The sequence below is a fragment of the Colletes latitarsis genome, chromosome 7 (assembly GCF_051014445.1).
Source record: "Colletes latitarsis isolate SP2378_abdomen chromosome 7, iyColLati1, whole genome shotgun sequence".
Taxonomy (NCBI): Eukaryota; Metazoa; Arthropoda; class Insecta; order Hymenoptera; family Colletidae; genus Colletes; species Colletes latitarsis.
Window position 1 is genome coordinate 1,372,441 of NC_135140.1, and position 17,861 is coordinate 1,390,301.

Genomic DNA, 17,861 nt, shown 5'->3' on the forward strand with positions numbered 1-17,861 from the left:
CGGTGTTACCGACTAAAATACTGACCGAAGCCAGGTATAATTGACTGTTACTGTGTGGTACCACATTACTACGTGATTCAAACCAGAGAAAACCAAGGATCTGGCCAACAAGCATGCGAAGAAGGCAAAATCGTGATCAGATGCGGGTATAACCCAGACCTAACCAAGACCTAACCGGTGTTATCCTCTAAAATATTGATCGAAACCAGGTTTAATTGTCTCTTTCAGTGTGGTACCACAATACAACGTGATTCAAACCCGAAAAAACCGAGGATCTGGCCAACAATTATGCGAAGAAGGCAAAATCATGAGCCAGATGCGGGCATAACCCGGACCTAACCGGTGCTATCCTCTAAAATATTGATCGAAACCAGGTTTAATTGACTGTTACTGTGTGGTACCGCATTACTACGTGCTTCAAACCAGAGAAACCCCAGGATCTGGCCATCAAGCATGCGAAGAAGGCAAAATCGTGATCATATACGGGCATAACCCAGACCTATCCGGTGTTATCCTCTAAAATATTTTTCGAAACCGGGTTTAATTGTTTGTTTCAGTGTGGTACCACATTACTACGTGATTCAAACCCGAAAAAACCTAGGATCTGGCCAACAAGTATGCGAAGGAGGCAAAATCATGAGCCAGATGCGGGCATAACCCAGACCTAACCCAGACCTAACCGGTGTTACCAGCTAAAATACTGACCGGATCCAGGTATAATTGTTTGTTTCAGTGTGGTAACACATTACTACGTGATTCAAATCCAAAAAACTCAGCATCTGGCTAACAGGTATGCGTAGAATGCAAAATCATGAGCCAAATGCGGGCATAACCCAGACCTAAACCAGACCTAACCGGTGTTACCAGCTAAAATACTGACCGGATCCAGGTATAATTGTTTGTTTCAGTGTGGTAATACATTACGACGTGATTCAAATCCAAAAAACTCAGCATCTGGCTAACAGGTATGCGTAGAATGCAAAATCATGAGCCAAATGCGGACATAACCCAGACCTAAACCAGACCTAACCGGTGTTACCAGCTAAAATACTGACCGGATCCAGGTATAATTGTTTGTTTCAGTGTGGTACCACATTACTACGTGATTCAAATCCAAAAAACCCAGGATCTGGCCATCAAGTATGCGAAGAAGGCAAAATCATGAGCCAGATGCGGGCATAACCCGGACCTAACCGGTGTTATCCTCTAAAATATTGATCGAAACCGGGTTTAATTGTTTGTTTCAGTGTGGTACCACATTACTACGTGACTCAAACCCGAAAAAACCTAGGATCTAGCCAACAAATATGCGAAGGAGGCAAAATCATGAGCCAGGTGCGGGCATAACCCAGACCTAACCGCGACCTCACCGGTTTTATCCTCTAAAATATTGATCGAAACCAGTTTTAATTGTCTGTTTCAGTGTGGTACCACATTACTACGTGATTCAAACCAGAGAAAACCCAGGATCTGGCCAACAAGCATGCGAAGAAGGCAAAATCGTGATGAGATGCGGGCATAACCCAGACCTAACCAAGACCTACCCGGTGTTATCCTCAAAAATATTGATCGAAACCAGGTTTAATTTTCTCATTCAGTGTGGTACCACAATACAACGTGATTCAAACCCGAAAAAACCCAGGATTTGGCCAACAAGTATGCGAAGAAGGCAAAATCATGAGCCAGATGTGGGCACCACCCAGACCTAACCCAGACCTAACCGGTGTTACCGACTAAAATACTGACCGAAGCCAGGTTTAATTGACTGTTACCGTGTGGTACCACATTACTACGTGATTCAAACAAGAGAAAACCCAGGATCTGGCCAACAAGCATGCGAAGAAGGCAAAATCATGATCAGATGCGGGCATAACTCAGACCTAACCAAGACCTAACCGGTGTTATCCTCTAAAATATTGATCGAAACCAGGTTTAATTGTTTCTTTCAGTGTGGTACCACTATACAACGTGATTCAAACCCGAAAAAACCCAGGATCTGGCCAACAAGTATGCGAAGAGGGCAAAATCATGAGCCAGATGCGGAACATAACCCGGACCTAACCGGTGTTATCCTCTAAAATATTGATCGAAACCGGGTTTAATTGTTTGTTTCAGTGTGGTACCACATTACTACGTGATTCAAACCCGAAAAAACCCTGGATCTGGCCAACAAGCAAGCGAAGAAGGCAAAATCGTGATCAGATGGGGGCATAACCCAGACATAACCAAGACCTAACCGGTGTTATCCTCTAAAATATAGATCGAAACCAGGTTTAATTGTCTCTTTCAGTGTGGTACCACAATACAACTTGATTCAAACCCGAAAAAACCCAGGATCTAGCCAACAAGTATGCGAAGAAGGCAAAATCATGAGCCAGATGAGGGCACAACCCAGACCTAACCCAGACCTAACCGGTGTTACCGACTAAAATACTGACCGAAGCCAGGTTTAGTTGACTGTTTCAGTGTGGTACCACATTACTACGTGATTCAAACCAGAGAAAACCCGGGATCTAGCCAACAAGTATGCGAAGAAGGCAAAATCATGAGCCAGATGAGGGCACAACCCAGACCTAACCCAGACCTAACCGGTGTTACCGACTAAAATACTGACCGAAGCCAGGTTTAATTGACTGTTACTGTGTGGTGCCACATTACGACGTGACTCAAACCAGAGAAAACCCTGGATCTGGCCAACAAGCATGCGAAGAAGGCAAAATCGTGATCAGATGGGGGCATAACCCAGACATAACCAAGACCTAACCGGTGTTATCCTCTAAGATCTTGATCGAAACCAGGTTTAATTGTCTCTTTCAGTGTGGTACCACAATACAACGTGATTCAAACCCGAAAAAACCCGGGATCTAGCCAACAAGTATGCGAAGAAGGCAAAATCATGAGCCAGATGAGGGCACAACCCACACCTAACCCAGACCTAACCGGTGTTACCGACTAAAATACTGACCGAAGCCAGGTTTAATTGACTGTTACTGTGTGGTACCACATTACGACGTGACTCAAACCAGAGAAAACCCTGGATCTGGCCAACAAGCATGCGAAGAAGGCAAAATCGTGATCAGATGAGGGCATAACCCAGACATAACCAAGACCTAACCGGTGTTATCCTCTAAAATATTGATCGAAACTAGGTTTAATTGACTGTTTCAGCGTGGTACCACATTACTACGTGATTCAAACCCGAAAAAACCCAGGATCTGCCCAACAAGTATGCGAAGAAGGCAAATTCATGAGCCAGATGCGGGAATAACCTAGACCTAACCCAGACCTATCCGGTTTTATCCTCTAAAATATTAATCGAAACCAGGTTTAATTGGCTGTTTCAGTGTGGTACCACAATACTACGTGATTCAAACACGAAAAACCCAGGATCTGGCCAACAAGTATGCGAACAAGGCAAAATCATGAGCCAGATGCTGGCATAACCCAGATCTAACGAAGACCTAACCGGTGTTATCGACTAAAATACTGACCGAATACAGGTTTAATTGACTGTTACTGTGTGGTGACCATATAACTACGTGATTCAAACCCGTAAAAACCCAGGATCTGGCCAACAAGTATACGAAGAAGGCAAAATCATGAGCCAGATGCGGGCATAACCCAGACCAAACCCAGACTTAACCGGTGTTACCGACTAAAATACTGACCGAATCCAGGTTTAATTGACTGTTTCATTGTGGTACCACATTACTACGTGATTCAAACCCGAAAAAACCCAGGATCTGGCCAACAAGCATGCGAAGAAGGCAAAATCATGAGCCAGATGCGGGCATAACCCAGACCTTACCCAGACCTAACCGGTGTTACCGACTAAAATACTGACCGAATCCAGGTTTAATTGACTGTTTCAGTGTGGTACCACATTAATACGTGATTCAAACCCGAAAAAACCCAGGATCTGGACAACAAGTATGCGAAGAAGGCAAAATCATGAGCCAGATGCGGGAATAACCTAGACCTAACCCAGACCTAACCGGTTTTATCCTCTAAAATATTGATCGAATCCAGGTTTAGTTGGCTGTTTGAGTGTGGTACCACAATACTACGTGATTCAAACACGAAAAAACCCAGGATCTGGCCAACAAGTATGCGAAGAAGGCAAAATCATGAGCCAGATGCGGGAATAACCTAGGCCTAACACAGACCTAACCGGTTTTATCCTCTAAAATATTGATCGAAACCAGGTTTAGTTGGCTGTTTCAGTGCGGTACCACAATACTACCTGATTCAAACACGAAAAAACCCAGGATCTGGCCAACAAGTATGCGAAGAAGGCAAAATCATGAGCCAGATGCGGGAATAACCTAGACCTTACCCAGACCTAACCGGTGTTACCGACTAAAATACTGACCGAAGCCAGGTTTAATTGACTGTTACTGTGTGGTACCACATTACGACGTGACTCAAACCAGAGAAAACCCTGGATCTGGCCAACAAGCATGCGAAGAAGGCAAAATCGTGATCAGATGGGGGCATAACCCAGACATAACCAAGACCTAACCGGTGTTATCCTCTAAGATCTTGATCGAAACCAGGTTTAATTGTCTCTTTCAGTGTGGTACCACAATACAACGTGATTTAAACCCGAAAAAACCCGGGATCTAGCCAACAAGTATGCGAAGAAGGCAAAATCATGAGCCAGATGCTGGCATAACCCAGATCTAACGAAGACCTAACCGGTGTTATCGACTAAACTACTGACCGAATACAGGTTTAATTGACTGTTACTGTGTGGTGACCATATAACTACGTGATTCAAACCCGTAAAAACCCAGGATCTGGCCAACAAGTATGCGAAGAAGGCAAAATCATGAGCCAGATGCGGGCATAACCCAGACCAAACCCAGACTTAACCGGTGTTACCGACTAAAATACTGACCGAATCCAGGTTTAATTGACTGTTTCAGTGTGGTACCACATTAATACGTGATTCAAACCCGAAAAAACCCAGGATCTGGACAACAAGTATGCGAAGAAGGCAAAATCATGAGCCAGATGCGGGAATAACCTAGACCTAACCCAGACCTAACCGGTTTTATCCTCTAAAATATTGATCGAATCCAGGTTTAGTTGGCTGTTTGAGTGTGGTACCACAATACTACGTGATTCAAACCCGAAAAAACCCGGGATCTAGCCAACAAGTATGCGAAGAAGGCAAAATCATGAGCCAGATGCTGGCATAACCCAGATCTAACGAAGACCTAACCGGTGTTATCGACTAAACTACTGACCGAATACAGGTTTAATTGACTGTTACTGTGTGGTGACCATATAACTACGTGATTCAAACCCGTAAAAACCCAGGATCTGGCCAACAAGTATGCGAAGAAGGCAAAATCATGAGGCAGATGCGGACATAACCCAGACCTAACCAAGACCTAACCGGTGTTATCCTCTAAAATATTGATCGAAACCAGGTTTAATTGTTTCTTTCAGTGTGGTACCACTATACAACGTGATTCAAACCCGAAAAAACTCAGGATCTGGCCAACACGTATGCGAAGAAGGCAAAATCATGAGCCAGATGCGGGAATAACCTAGACCTAACAAAGACCTAACCGGTTTTATCCTCTAAAATATTGATCGAAACTAGGTTTAATTGACTGTTTCAGTGTGGTACCACATTACTACGTGATTCAAACCCGAAAAAACCCAGGATCTGGACAACAAGTATGCGAAGAAGGCAAAATCATGAGCCAGATGCGGGAATAACCTAGACCTAACCCAGACCTAACCGGTTTTATCCTCTAAAATATTGATCGAAACCAGGTTTAGTTGGCTGTTTCAGTGAGGTACCACAATACTACGTGATTCAAACACGAAAAAACCCAGGATCTGGCCGACAAGTATGCGAAGAAGGCAAAATCATGAGCCAGATGCGGGAATAACCTAGACCTTACCCAGACCTAACCGGTGTTACCGACTAAAATACTGACCGAAGCCAGGTTTAATTGACTGTTACTGTGTGGTACCACATTACGACGTGACTCAAACCAGAGAAAACCCTGGATCTGGCCAACAAGCATGCGAAGAAGGCAAAATCATGAGCCAGATGCGGGCATAACCCAGACCCTACCCAGACCTAACCGGTGTTACCGACTAAAATACTGACCGAATCCAGGTTTAATTGACTGTTTCAGTGTGGTACCACATTAATACGTGATTCAAACCCGAAAAAACCCAGGATCTGGACAACAAGTATGCGAAGAAGGCAAAATCATGAGCCAGATGCGGGAATAACCTAGACCTAACCCAGACCTAACCGGTTTTATCCTCTAAAATATTGATCGAATCCAGGTTTAGTTGGCTGTTTGAGTGTGGTACCACAATACTACGTGATTCAAACACGAAAAAACCCAGGATCTGGCCAACAAGTATGCGAAGAAGGCAAAATCATGAGCCAGATGCGGGAATAACCTAGGCCTAACACAGACCTAACCGGTTTTATCCTCTAAAATATTGATCGAAACCAGGTTTAGTTGGCTGTTTCAGTGCGGTACCACAATACTACGTGATTCAAACACGAAAAAACCCAGGATCTGGCCAACAAGTATGCGAAGAAGGCAAAATCATGAGCCAGATGCGGGAATAACCTAGACCTTACCCAGACCTAACCGGTGTTACCGACTAAAATACTGACCGAAGCCAGGTTTAATTGACTGTTACTGTGTGGTACCACATTACGACGTGACTCAAACCAGAGAAAACCCTGGATCTGGCCAACAAGCATGCGAAGAAGGCAAAATCGTGATCAGATGGGGGCATAACCCAGACATAACCAAGACCTAACCGGTGTTATCCTCTAAGATCTTGATCGAAACCAGGTTTAATTGTCTCTTTCAGTGTGGTACCACAATACAACGTGATTTAAACCCGAAAAAACCCGGGATCTAGCCAACAAGTATGCGAAGAAGGCAAAATCATGAGCCAGATGCTGGCATAACCCAGATCTAACGAAGACCTAACCGGTGTTATCGACTAAACTACTGACCGAATACAGGTTTAATTGACTGTTACTGTGTGGTGACCATATAACTACGTGATTCAAACCCGTAAAAACCTAGGATCTGGCCAACAAGTATGCGAAGAAGGCAAAATCATGAGCCAGATGCGGGCATAACCCAGACCAAACCCAGACTTAACCGGTGTTACCGACTAAAATACTGACCGAATCCAGGTTTAATTGACTGTTTCAGTTTGGTACCACATTACTACGTGATTCAAACCCGAAAAAACCCAGGATCTGGCCAACAAGTATGCGAAGAAGGCAAAATCATGAGGCAGATGCGGACATAACCCAGACCTAACCAAGACCTAACCGGTGTTACCGACTCAAATACTGACCGAAGCCAGGTTTAATTGACTGTTACTGTGTGGTACCCCATTACTACGTGATTCAAACCAGAGAAAACCCAGGATCTGGACAACAAGCATGCGAAGAAGGCAAAATCATGAGCCAGATGAGGGCACAACTCAGACCTTATCCAGACCTAACCGGCGTTACCGACTAAAATACTGACCGAAGCCAGGTTTAATTGACTGTTACTGTGTTGTACCACATTACTACGTGATTCAAACCCGAAAAAACCCAGGATCTGGCCAACAAGCATGCGAAGAAGGCAAAATCATGAGCCAGATGCGGGCGAAACCCAGACCTAACCCAGACCTAACCGGTGTTACCGACTAAAATACTGACCGAAGCCAGGTATAATTGACTGTTACTGTGTGGTACCACATTACTACGTGATTCAAACCAGAGAAAACCAAGGATCTGGCCAACAAGCATGCGAAGAAGGCAAAATCATGAGCCAGATGCGGGAATAACCTAGACCTAACCCAGACCTAACCGGTTTTATCCTCTAAAATATTGATCGAAACCGGGTTTAGTTGACTGCTTCAGTGTGGTACCACATTACTACGTGATTCAAACCAGAGAAAACCCAGGATCTGGCCAACAAGTAAGCGAAGGAGGCAAAATCATGCGCAAAATGTGGGCATAACCCAGACCTAGCCCAAACCTGACCGTTGATACCGGCGAAAATACTGACCGGATCCAGGTTTAATTGACTGTTACTGTTTGGTATCGCATTAATACGTGATTCAAACCAGAGAAAACCCAGGATCTGGCCAACAAGTATGCGAAGAAGGCAAAATCATGAGCCAGATGAGGGCACCACCCAGACCTAACCCAGACCTAACCGGTGTTACCGACTCAAATACTGACCGAAGCCAGGTTTAATTGACTGTTACTGTGTGGTACCCCATTACTACGTGATTCAAACCAGAGAAAACCCAGGATCTGGACAACAAGCATGCGAAGAAGGCAAAATCATGAGCAAAATGCGGGCAAAACCCGGACCTAACCCAGACCTAACCGGTGTTACCGGCTAAAATACTGACCGGATCCAGGTTTAATTGACTGTTACTGTTTGGTATCGCATTACTACGTGATTCAAACCCGAAAAAACCCAGGATCTGGCCATCAAGTATGCGAAGATGGCAAAATCATGAGCCAGATGCGGGCATAACCCAGACCTAACCCCGACCTAACCGGTGTTATCCTCTAAAATATTGATCGTAACCGGGTTTAATTGTTTGTTTCAGTGTGGTACCACATTACTACGTGATTCAAACCCGAAAAACCTAGGATCTGGCCAACAAGTATGCGAAGGAGGCAAAATCATGAACAAAATGCGGGCATAACCCAGACCTAACCCAGACCTAACCGATTTTATCCTGTAAAATGTGGATCGAAACCAGGTTTAATTGACTGTTACTGTGTTGTACCACATTACTACGTGATTCAAACCTGAAAAAACCCAGGATCTGGCCAACAAGTATGCGAAGAAGGCAAAATCATGAGCCAGATGAGGGCACAACTCAGACCTTATCCAGACCTAACCGGCGTTACCGACTAAAATACTGTCCGAAGCCAGGTTTAATTGACTGTTACTGTGTTGTACCACATTACTACGTGATTCAAACCCGAAAAAACCCAGGATCTGGCCAACAAGCATGCGAAGAAGGCAAAATCATGAGCCAGATGCGGGCGAAACCCAGACCTAACCCAGACCTAACCGGTGTTACCGACTAAAATACTGACCGAAGCCAGGTATAATTGACTGTTACTGTGTGGTACCACATTACTACGTGATTCAAACCAGAGAAAACCAAGGATCTGGCCAACAAGCATGCGAAGAAGGCAAAATCGTGATCAGATGCGGGTATAACCCAGACCTAACCAAGACCTAACCGGTGTTATCCTCTAAAATATTGATCGAAACCAGGTTTAATTGTCTCTTTCAGTGTGGTACCACAATACAACGTGATTCAAACCCGAAAAAACCGAGGATCTGGCCAACAATTATGCGAAGAAGGCAAAATCATGAGCCAGATGCGGGCATAACCCGGACCTAACCGGTGCTATCCTCTAAAATATTGATCGAAACCAGGTTTAATTGACTGTTACTGTGTGGTACCGCATTACTACGTGCTTCAAACCAGAGAAAACCCAGGATCTGGCCATCAAGCATGCGAAGAAGGCAAAATCGTGATCATATACGGGCATAACCCAGACCTATCCGGTGTTATCCTCTAAAATATTTTTCGAAACCGGGTTTAGTTGTTTGTTTCAGTGTGGTACCACATTACTACGTGATTCAAACCCGAAAAAACCTAGGATCTGGCCAACAAGTATGCGAAGGAGGCAAAATCATGAGCCAGATGCGGGCATAACCCAGACCTAACCCAGACCTAACCGGTGTTACCAGCTAAAATACTGACCGGATCCAGGTATAATTGTTTGTTTCAGTGTGGTAACACATTACTACGTGATTCAAATCCAAAAAACTCAGCATCTGGCTAACAGGTATGCGTAGAATGCAAAATCATGAGCCAAATGCGGGCATAACCCAGACCTAAACCAGACCTAACCGGTGTTACCAGCTAAAATACTGACCGGATCCAGGTATAATTGTTTGTTTCAGTGTGGTAATACATTACGACGTGATTCAAATCCAAAAAACTCAGCATCTGGCTAACAGGTATGCGTAGAATGCAAAATCATGAGCCAAATGCGGGCATAACCCAGACCTAAACCAGACCTAACCGGTGTTACCAGCTAAAATACTGACCGGATCCAGGTATAATTGTTTGTTTCAGTGTGGTACCACATTACTACGTGATTCAAATCCAAAAAACCCAGGATCTGGCCATCAAGTATGCGAAGAAGGCAAAATCATGAGCCAGATGCGGGCATAACCCGGACCTAACCGGTGTTATCCTCTAAAATATTGATCGAAACCGGGTTTAATTGTTTGTTTCAGTGTGGTACCACATTACTACGTGACTCAAACCCGAAAAAACCTAGGATCTAGCCAACAAATATGCGAAGGAGGCAAAATCATGAGCCAGGTGCGGGCATAACCCAGACCTAACCGCGACCTCACCGGTTTTATCCTCTAAAATATTGATCGAAACCAGTTTTAATTGTCTGTTTCAGTGTGGTACCACATTACTACGTGATTCAAACCAGAGAAAACCCAGGATCTGGCCAACAAGCATGCGAAGAAGGCAAAATCGTGATGAGATGCGGGCATAACCCAGACCTAACCAAGACCTACCCGGTGTTATCCTCAAAAATATTGATCGAAACCAGGTTTAATTTTCTCTTTCAGTGTGGTACCACAATACAACGTGATTCAAACCCGAAAAAACCCAGGATTTGGCCAACAAGTATGCGAAGAAGGCAAAATCATGAGCCAGATGTGGGCACCACCCAGACCTAACCCAGACCTAACCGGTGTTACCGACTAAAATACTGACCGAAGCCAGGTTTAATTGACTGTTACTGTGTGGTACCACATTACTACGTGATTCAAACAAGAGAAAACCCAGGATCTGGCCAACAAGCATGCGAAGAAGGCAAAATCATGATCAGATGCGGGCATAACTCAGACCTAACCAAGACCTAACCGGTGTTATCCTCTAAAATATTGATCGAAACCAGGTTTAATTGTTTCTTTCAGTGTGGTACCACTATACAACGTGATTCAAACCCGAAAAAACCCAGGATCTGGCCAACAAGTATGCGAAGAGGGCAAAATCATGAGCCAGATGCGGAACATAACCCGGACCTAACCGGTGTTATCCTCTAAAATATTGATCGAAACCGGGTTTAATTGTTTGTTTCAGTGTGGTACCACATTACTACGTGATTCAAACCCGAAAAAACCCTGGATCTGGCCAACAAGCAAGCGAAGAAGGCAAAATCGTGATCAGATGGGGGCATAACCCAGACATAACCAAGGCCTAACCGGTGTTATCCTCTAAAATATAGATCGAAACCAGGTTTAATTGTCTCTTTCAGTGTGGTACCACAATACAACTTGATTCAAACCCGAAAAAACCCAGGATCTAGCCAACAAGTATGCGAAGAAGGCAAAATCATGAGCCAGATGAGGGCACAACCCAGACCTAACCCAGACCTAACCGGTGTTACCGACTAAAATACTGACCGAAGCCAGGTTTAGTTGACTGTTTCAGTGTGGTACCACATTACTACGTGATTCAAACCAGAGAAAACCCGGGATCTAGCCAACAAGTATGCGAAGCAGGCAAAATCATGAGCCAGATGAGGGCACAACCCAGACCTAACCCAGACCTAACCGGTGTTACCGACTAAAATACTGACCGAAGCCAGGTTTAATTGACTGTTACTGTGTGGTGCCACATTACGACGTGACTCAAACCAGAGAAAACCCTGGATCTGGCCAACAAGCATGCGAAGAAGGCAAAATCGTGATCAGATGGGGGCATAACCCAGACATAACCAAGACCTAACCGGTGTTATCCTCTAAGATCTTGATCGAAACCAGGTTTAATTGTCTCTTTCAGTGTGGTACCACAATACAACGTGATTCAAACCCGAAAAAACCCGGGATCTAGCCAACAAGTATGCGAAGAAGGCAAAATCATGAGCCAGATGAGGGCACAACCCACACCTAACCCAGACCTAACCGGTGTTACCGACTAAAATACTGACCGAAGCCAGGTTTAATTGACTGTTACTGTGTGGTACCACATTACGACGTGACTCAAACCAGAGAAAACCCTGGATCTGGCCAACAAGCATGCGAAGAAGGCAAAATCGTGATCAGATGAGGGCATAACCCAGACATAACCAAGACCTAACCGGTGTTATCCTCTAAGATCTTGATCGAAACCAGGTTTAATTGTCTCTTTCAGTGTGGTACCACAATACAACGTGATTTAAACCCGATAAAACCCAGGATCTAGCCAACAAGTATGCGAACAAGGCAAAATCATGAGCCAGATGCGGGAATAACCTAGACCTAACACAGACCTAACCGGTTTTATCCTCTAAAATATTGATCGAAACTAGGTTTAATTGACTGTTTCAGTGTGGTACCACATTACTACGTGATTCAAACCCGAAAAAACCCAGGATCTGGACAAGTATGCGAAGAAGGCAAAATCATGAGCCAGATGCGGGAATAACCTAGACCTAACCCAGACCTAACCGGTTTTATCCTCTAAAATATTGATCGAAACCAGGTTTAGTTGGCTGTTTCAGTGAGGTACCACAATACTTCGTGATTCAAACACGAAAAAACCCAGGATCTGGCCAACAAGTATGCGAAGAAGGCGAAATCATGAGCCTGATGCGGGAATAACCTAGACCTAACACAGACCTAACCGGTTTTGTCCTCTAAAATATTGATCGAAACTAGGCTTAATTGACTGTTTCAGCGTGGTACCACATTACTACGTGATTCAAACCCGAAAAAACCCAGGATCTGCCCAACAAGTATGCGAAGAAGGCAAATTCATGAGCCAGATGCGGGAATAACCTAGACCTAACCCAGACCTATCCGGTTTTATCCTCTAAAATACTGACCGAATCCAGGTTTAATTGACTGTTTCAGTGTAGTACCACATTAATACTTGATTCAAACCCGAAAAAACCCAGGATCTGGACAACAAGTATGCGAAGAAGGCAAAATCATGAGCCAGATGCGGGAATAACCTAGGCCTAACACAGACCTAACCGGTTTTATCCTCTAAAATATTGATCGAAACCAGGTTTAGTTGGCTGTTTCAGTGCGGTACCACAATACTACGTGATTCAAACACGAAAAAACCCAGGATCTGGCCAACAAGTATGCGAAGAAGGCAAAATCATGAGCCAGATGCGGGAATAACCTAGACCTTACCCAGACCTAACCGGTGTTACCGACTAAAATACTGACCGAAGCCAGGTTTAATTGACTGTTACTGTGTGGTACCACATTACGACGTGACTCAAACCAGAGAAAACCCTGGATCTGGCCAACAAGCATGCGAAGAAGGCAAAATCGTGATCAGATGGGGGCATAACCCAGACATAACCAAGACCTAACCGGTGTTATCCTCTAAGATCTTGATCGAAACCAGGTTTAATTGTCTCTTTCAGTGTGGTACCACAATACAACGTGATTTAAACCCGAAAAAACCCGGGATCTAGCCAACAAGTATGCGAAGAAGGCAAAATCATGAGCCAGATGCTGGCATAACCCAGATCTAACGAAGACCAAACCGGTGTTATCGACTAAACTACTGACCGAATACAGGTTTAATTGACTGTTACTGTGTGGTGACCATATAACTACGTGATTCAAACCCGTAAAAACCCAGGATCTGGCCAACAAGTATGCGAAGAAGGCAAAATCATGAGCCAGATGCGGGCATAACCCAGACCAAACCCAGACTTAACCGGTGTTACCGACTAAAATACTGACCGAATCCAGGTTTAATTGACTGTTTCAGTTTGGTACCACATTACTACGTGATTCAAACCCGAAAAAACCCAGGATCTGGCCAACAAGTATGCGAAGAAGGCAAAATCATGAGGCAGATGCGGACATAACCCAGACCTAACCAAGACCTAACCGGTGTTATCCTCTAAAATATTGATCGAAACCAGGTTTAATTGTTTCTTTCAGTGTGGTACCACTATACAACGTGATTCAAACCCGAAAAAACTCAGGATCTGGCCAACACGTATGCGAAGAAGGCAAAATCATGAGCCAGATGCGGGAATAACCTAGACCTAACAAAGACCTAACCGGTTTTATCCTCTAAAATATTGATCGAAACTAGTTTTAATTGACTGTTTCAGTGTGGTACCACATTACTACGTGATTCAAACCCGAAAAAACCCAGGATCTGGACAACAAGTATGCGAAGAAGGCAAAATCATGAGTCAGATGCGGGAATAACCTAGACCTAACCCAGACCTAACCGGTTTTATCCTCTAAAATGTTGATCGAAACCAGGTTTAGTTGGCTGTTTCAGTGAGGTACCACAATACTACGTGATTCAAACACGAAAAAACCCAGGATCTGGCCGACAAGTATGCGAAGAAGGCAAAATCATGAGCCAGATGCGGGAATAACCTAGACCTTACCCAGACCTAACCGGTGTTACCGACTAAAATACTGACCGAAGCCAGGTTTAATTGACTGTTACTGTGTGGTACCACATTACGACGTGACTCAAACCAGAGAAAACCCTGGATCTGGCCAACAAGCATGCGAAGAAGGCAAAATCATGAGCCAGATGCGGGCATAACCCAGACCTTACCCAGACCTAACCGGTGTTACCGACTAAAATACTGACCGAATCCAGGTTTAATTGACTGTTTCAGTGTGGTACCACATTAATACGTGATTCAAACCCGAAAAAACCCAGGATCTGGACAACAAGTATGCGAAGAAGGCAAAATCATGAGCCAGATGCGGGAATAACCTAGACCTAACCCAGACCTAACCGGTTTTATCCTCTAAAATATTGATCGAATCCAGGTTTAGTTGGCTGTTTGAGTGTGGTACCACAATACTACGTGATTCAAACACGAAAAAACCCAGGATCTGGCCAACAAGTATGCGAAGAAGGCAAAATCATGAGCCAGATGCGGGAATAACCTAGGCCTAACACAGACCTAACCGGTTTTATCCTCTAAAATATTGATCGAAACCAGGTTTAGTTGGCTGTTTCAGTGCGGTACCACAATACTACGTGATTCAAACACGAAAAAACCCAGGATCTGGCCAACAAGTATGCGAAGAAGGCAAAATCATGAGCCAGATGCGGGAATAACCTAGACCTTACCCAGACCTAACCGGTGTTACCGACTAAAATACTGACCGAAGCCAGGTTTAATTGACTGTTACTGTGTGGTACCACATTACGACGTGACTCAAACCAGAGAAAACCCTGGATCTGGCCAACAAGCATGCGAAGAAGGCAAAATCATGAGCCAGATGCGGGAATAACCTAGACCTAACCCAGACCTAACCGGTTTTATCCTCTAAAATATTGATCGAATCCAGGTTTAGTTGGCTGTTTGAGTGTGGTACCACAATACTACGTGATTCAAACACGAAAAAACCCAGGATCTGGCCAACAAGTATGCGAAGAAGGCAAAATCATGAGCCAGATGCGGGAATAACCTAGACCTTACCCAGACCTAACCGGTGTTACCGACTAAAATACTGACCGAAGCCAGGTTTAATTGACTGTTACTGTGTGGTACCACATTACGACGTGACTCAAACCAGAGAAAACCCTGGATCTGGCCAACAAGCATGCGAAGAAGGCAAAATCGTGATCAGATGGGGGCATAACCCAGACATAACCAAGACCTAACCGGTGTTATCCTCTAAGATCTTGATCGAAACCAGGTTTAATTGTCTCTTTCAGTGTGGTACCACAATACAACGTGATTTAAACCCGAAAAAACCCGGGATCTAGCCAACAAGTATGCGAAGAAGGCAAAATCATGAGCCAGATGCTGGCATAACCCAGATCTAACGAAGACCTAACCGGTGTTATCGACTAAACTACTGACCGAATACAGGTTTAATTGACTGTTACTGTGTGGTGACCATATAACTACGTGATTCAAACCCGTAAAAACCTAGGATCTGGCCAACAAGTATGCGAAGAAGGCAAAATCATGAGCCAGATGCGGGCATAACCCAGACCAAACCCAGACTTAGCCGGTGTTACCGACTAAAATACTGACCGAATCCAGGTTTAATTGACTGTTTCAGTTTGGTACCACATTACTACGTGATTCAAACCCGAAAAAACCCAGGATCTGGCCAACAAGTATGCGAAGAAGGCAAAATCATGAGGCAGATGCGGACATAACCCAGACCTAACCAAGACCTAACCGGTGTTATCCTCTAAAATATTGATCGAAACCAGGTTTAATTGTTTCTTTCAGTGTGGTACCACTATACAACGTGATTCAAACCCGAAAAAACTCAGGATCTGGCCAACACGTATGCGAAGAAGGCAAAATCATGAGCCAGATGCGGGAATAACCTAGACCTAACAAAGACCTAACCGGTTTTATCCTCTAAAATATTGATCGAAACTAGGTTTAATTGACTGTTTCAGTGTGGTACCACATTACTACGTGATTCAAACCCGAAAAAACCCAGGATCTGGACAACAAGTATGCGAAGAAGGCAAAATCATGAGCCAGATGCGGGAATAACCTAGACCTAACCCAGACCTAACCGGTTTTATCCTCTAAAATATTGATCGAAACCAGGTTTAGTTGGCTGTTTCAGTGAGGTACCACAATACTACGTGATTCAAACACGAAAAAACCCAGGATCTGGCCGACAAGTATGCGAAGAAGGCAAAATCATGAGCCAGATGCGGGAATAACCTAGACCTTACCCAGACCTAACCGGTGTTACCGACTAAAATACTGACCGAATCCAGGTTTAATTGACTGTTTCAGTGTGGTACCACATTAATACGTGATTCAAACCCGAAAAAACCCAGGATCTGGACAACAAGTATGCGAAGGAGGCAAAATCATGAGCCTGATGCGGGCATAACCCAGACCTAACCAAGACCTAACCGGTGTTATCCTCTAAAATATTGATCGAAACAAGGTTTAATTGTCTCTTACAGTGTGGTACCACAATACAACGTGATTCAAACCCGAAAAAACCCAGGATCTGGCCATCAAGTATGCGAAGAAGGCAAAATCATGAGCCAGATGCGGGCATAACCCAGACCTAACCCAGACCTAACCGGTGTTACCAGCTAAAATACTGACCGGATCCAGGTATAATTGTTTGTTTCAGTGTGGTAACACATTACTACGTGATTCAAATCCAAAAAACTCAGCATCTGGCTAACAGGTATGCGAAGAATGCAAAATCATGAGCCAAATGCGGGCATAACCCAGACCTAAACCAGACCTAACCGGTGTTACCAGCTAAAATACTGACCGGATCCAGGTATAATTGTTTGTTTCAGTGTGGTACCACATTACTACGTGATTCAAATCCAAAAAACCCAGGATCTGGCCAACAAGTATGCGAAGAAGCCAAAATCATGATGAGATGCGGGCATAACCCAGACCTAACCAAGACCTACCCGGTGTTATCCTCAAAAATATTGATCGAAATCAGGTTTAATTGCCTCTTTCAGTGTGGTACCACAATACAACGTGATTCAAACCCGAAAAAACCCAGGATCTGGCCATCAAGTATGCGAAGAAGGCAAAATCATGAGCCAGATGCGGGCATAACCCGGACCTAACCGGTGTTATCCTCTAAAATATTGATCGAAACCGGGTTTAATTGTTTGTTTCAGTGTGGTACCACATTACTACGTGATTCAAACCCGAAAAAACCTAGGATCTAGCCAACAAATATGCGAAGGAGGCAAAATCATGAGCCAGGTGCGGGCATAACCCAGACCTAACCCCGACCTCACCGGTTTTGTCCTCTAAAATATTGATCGAAACC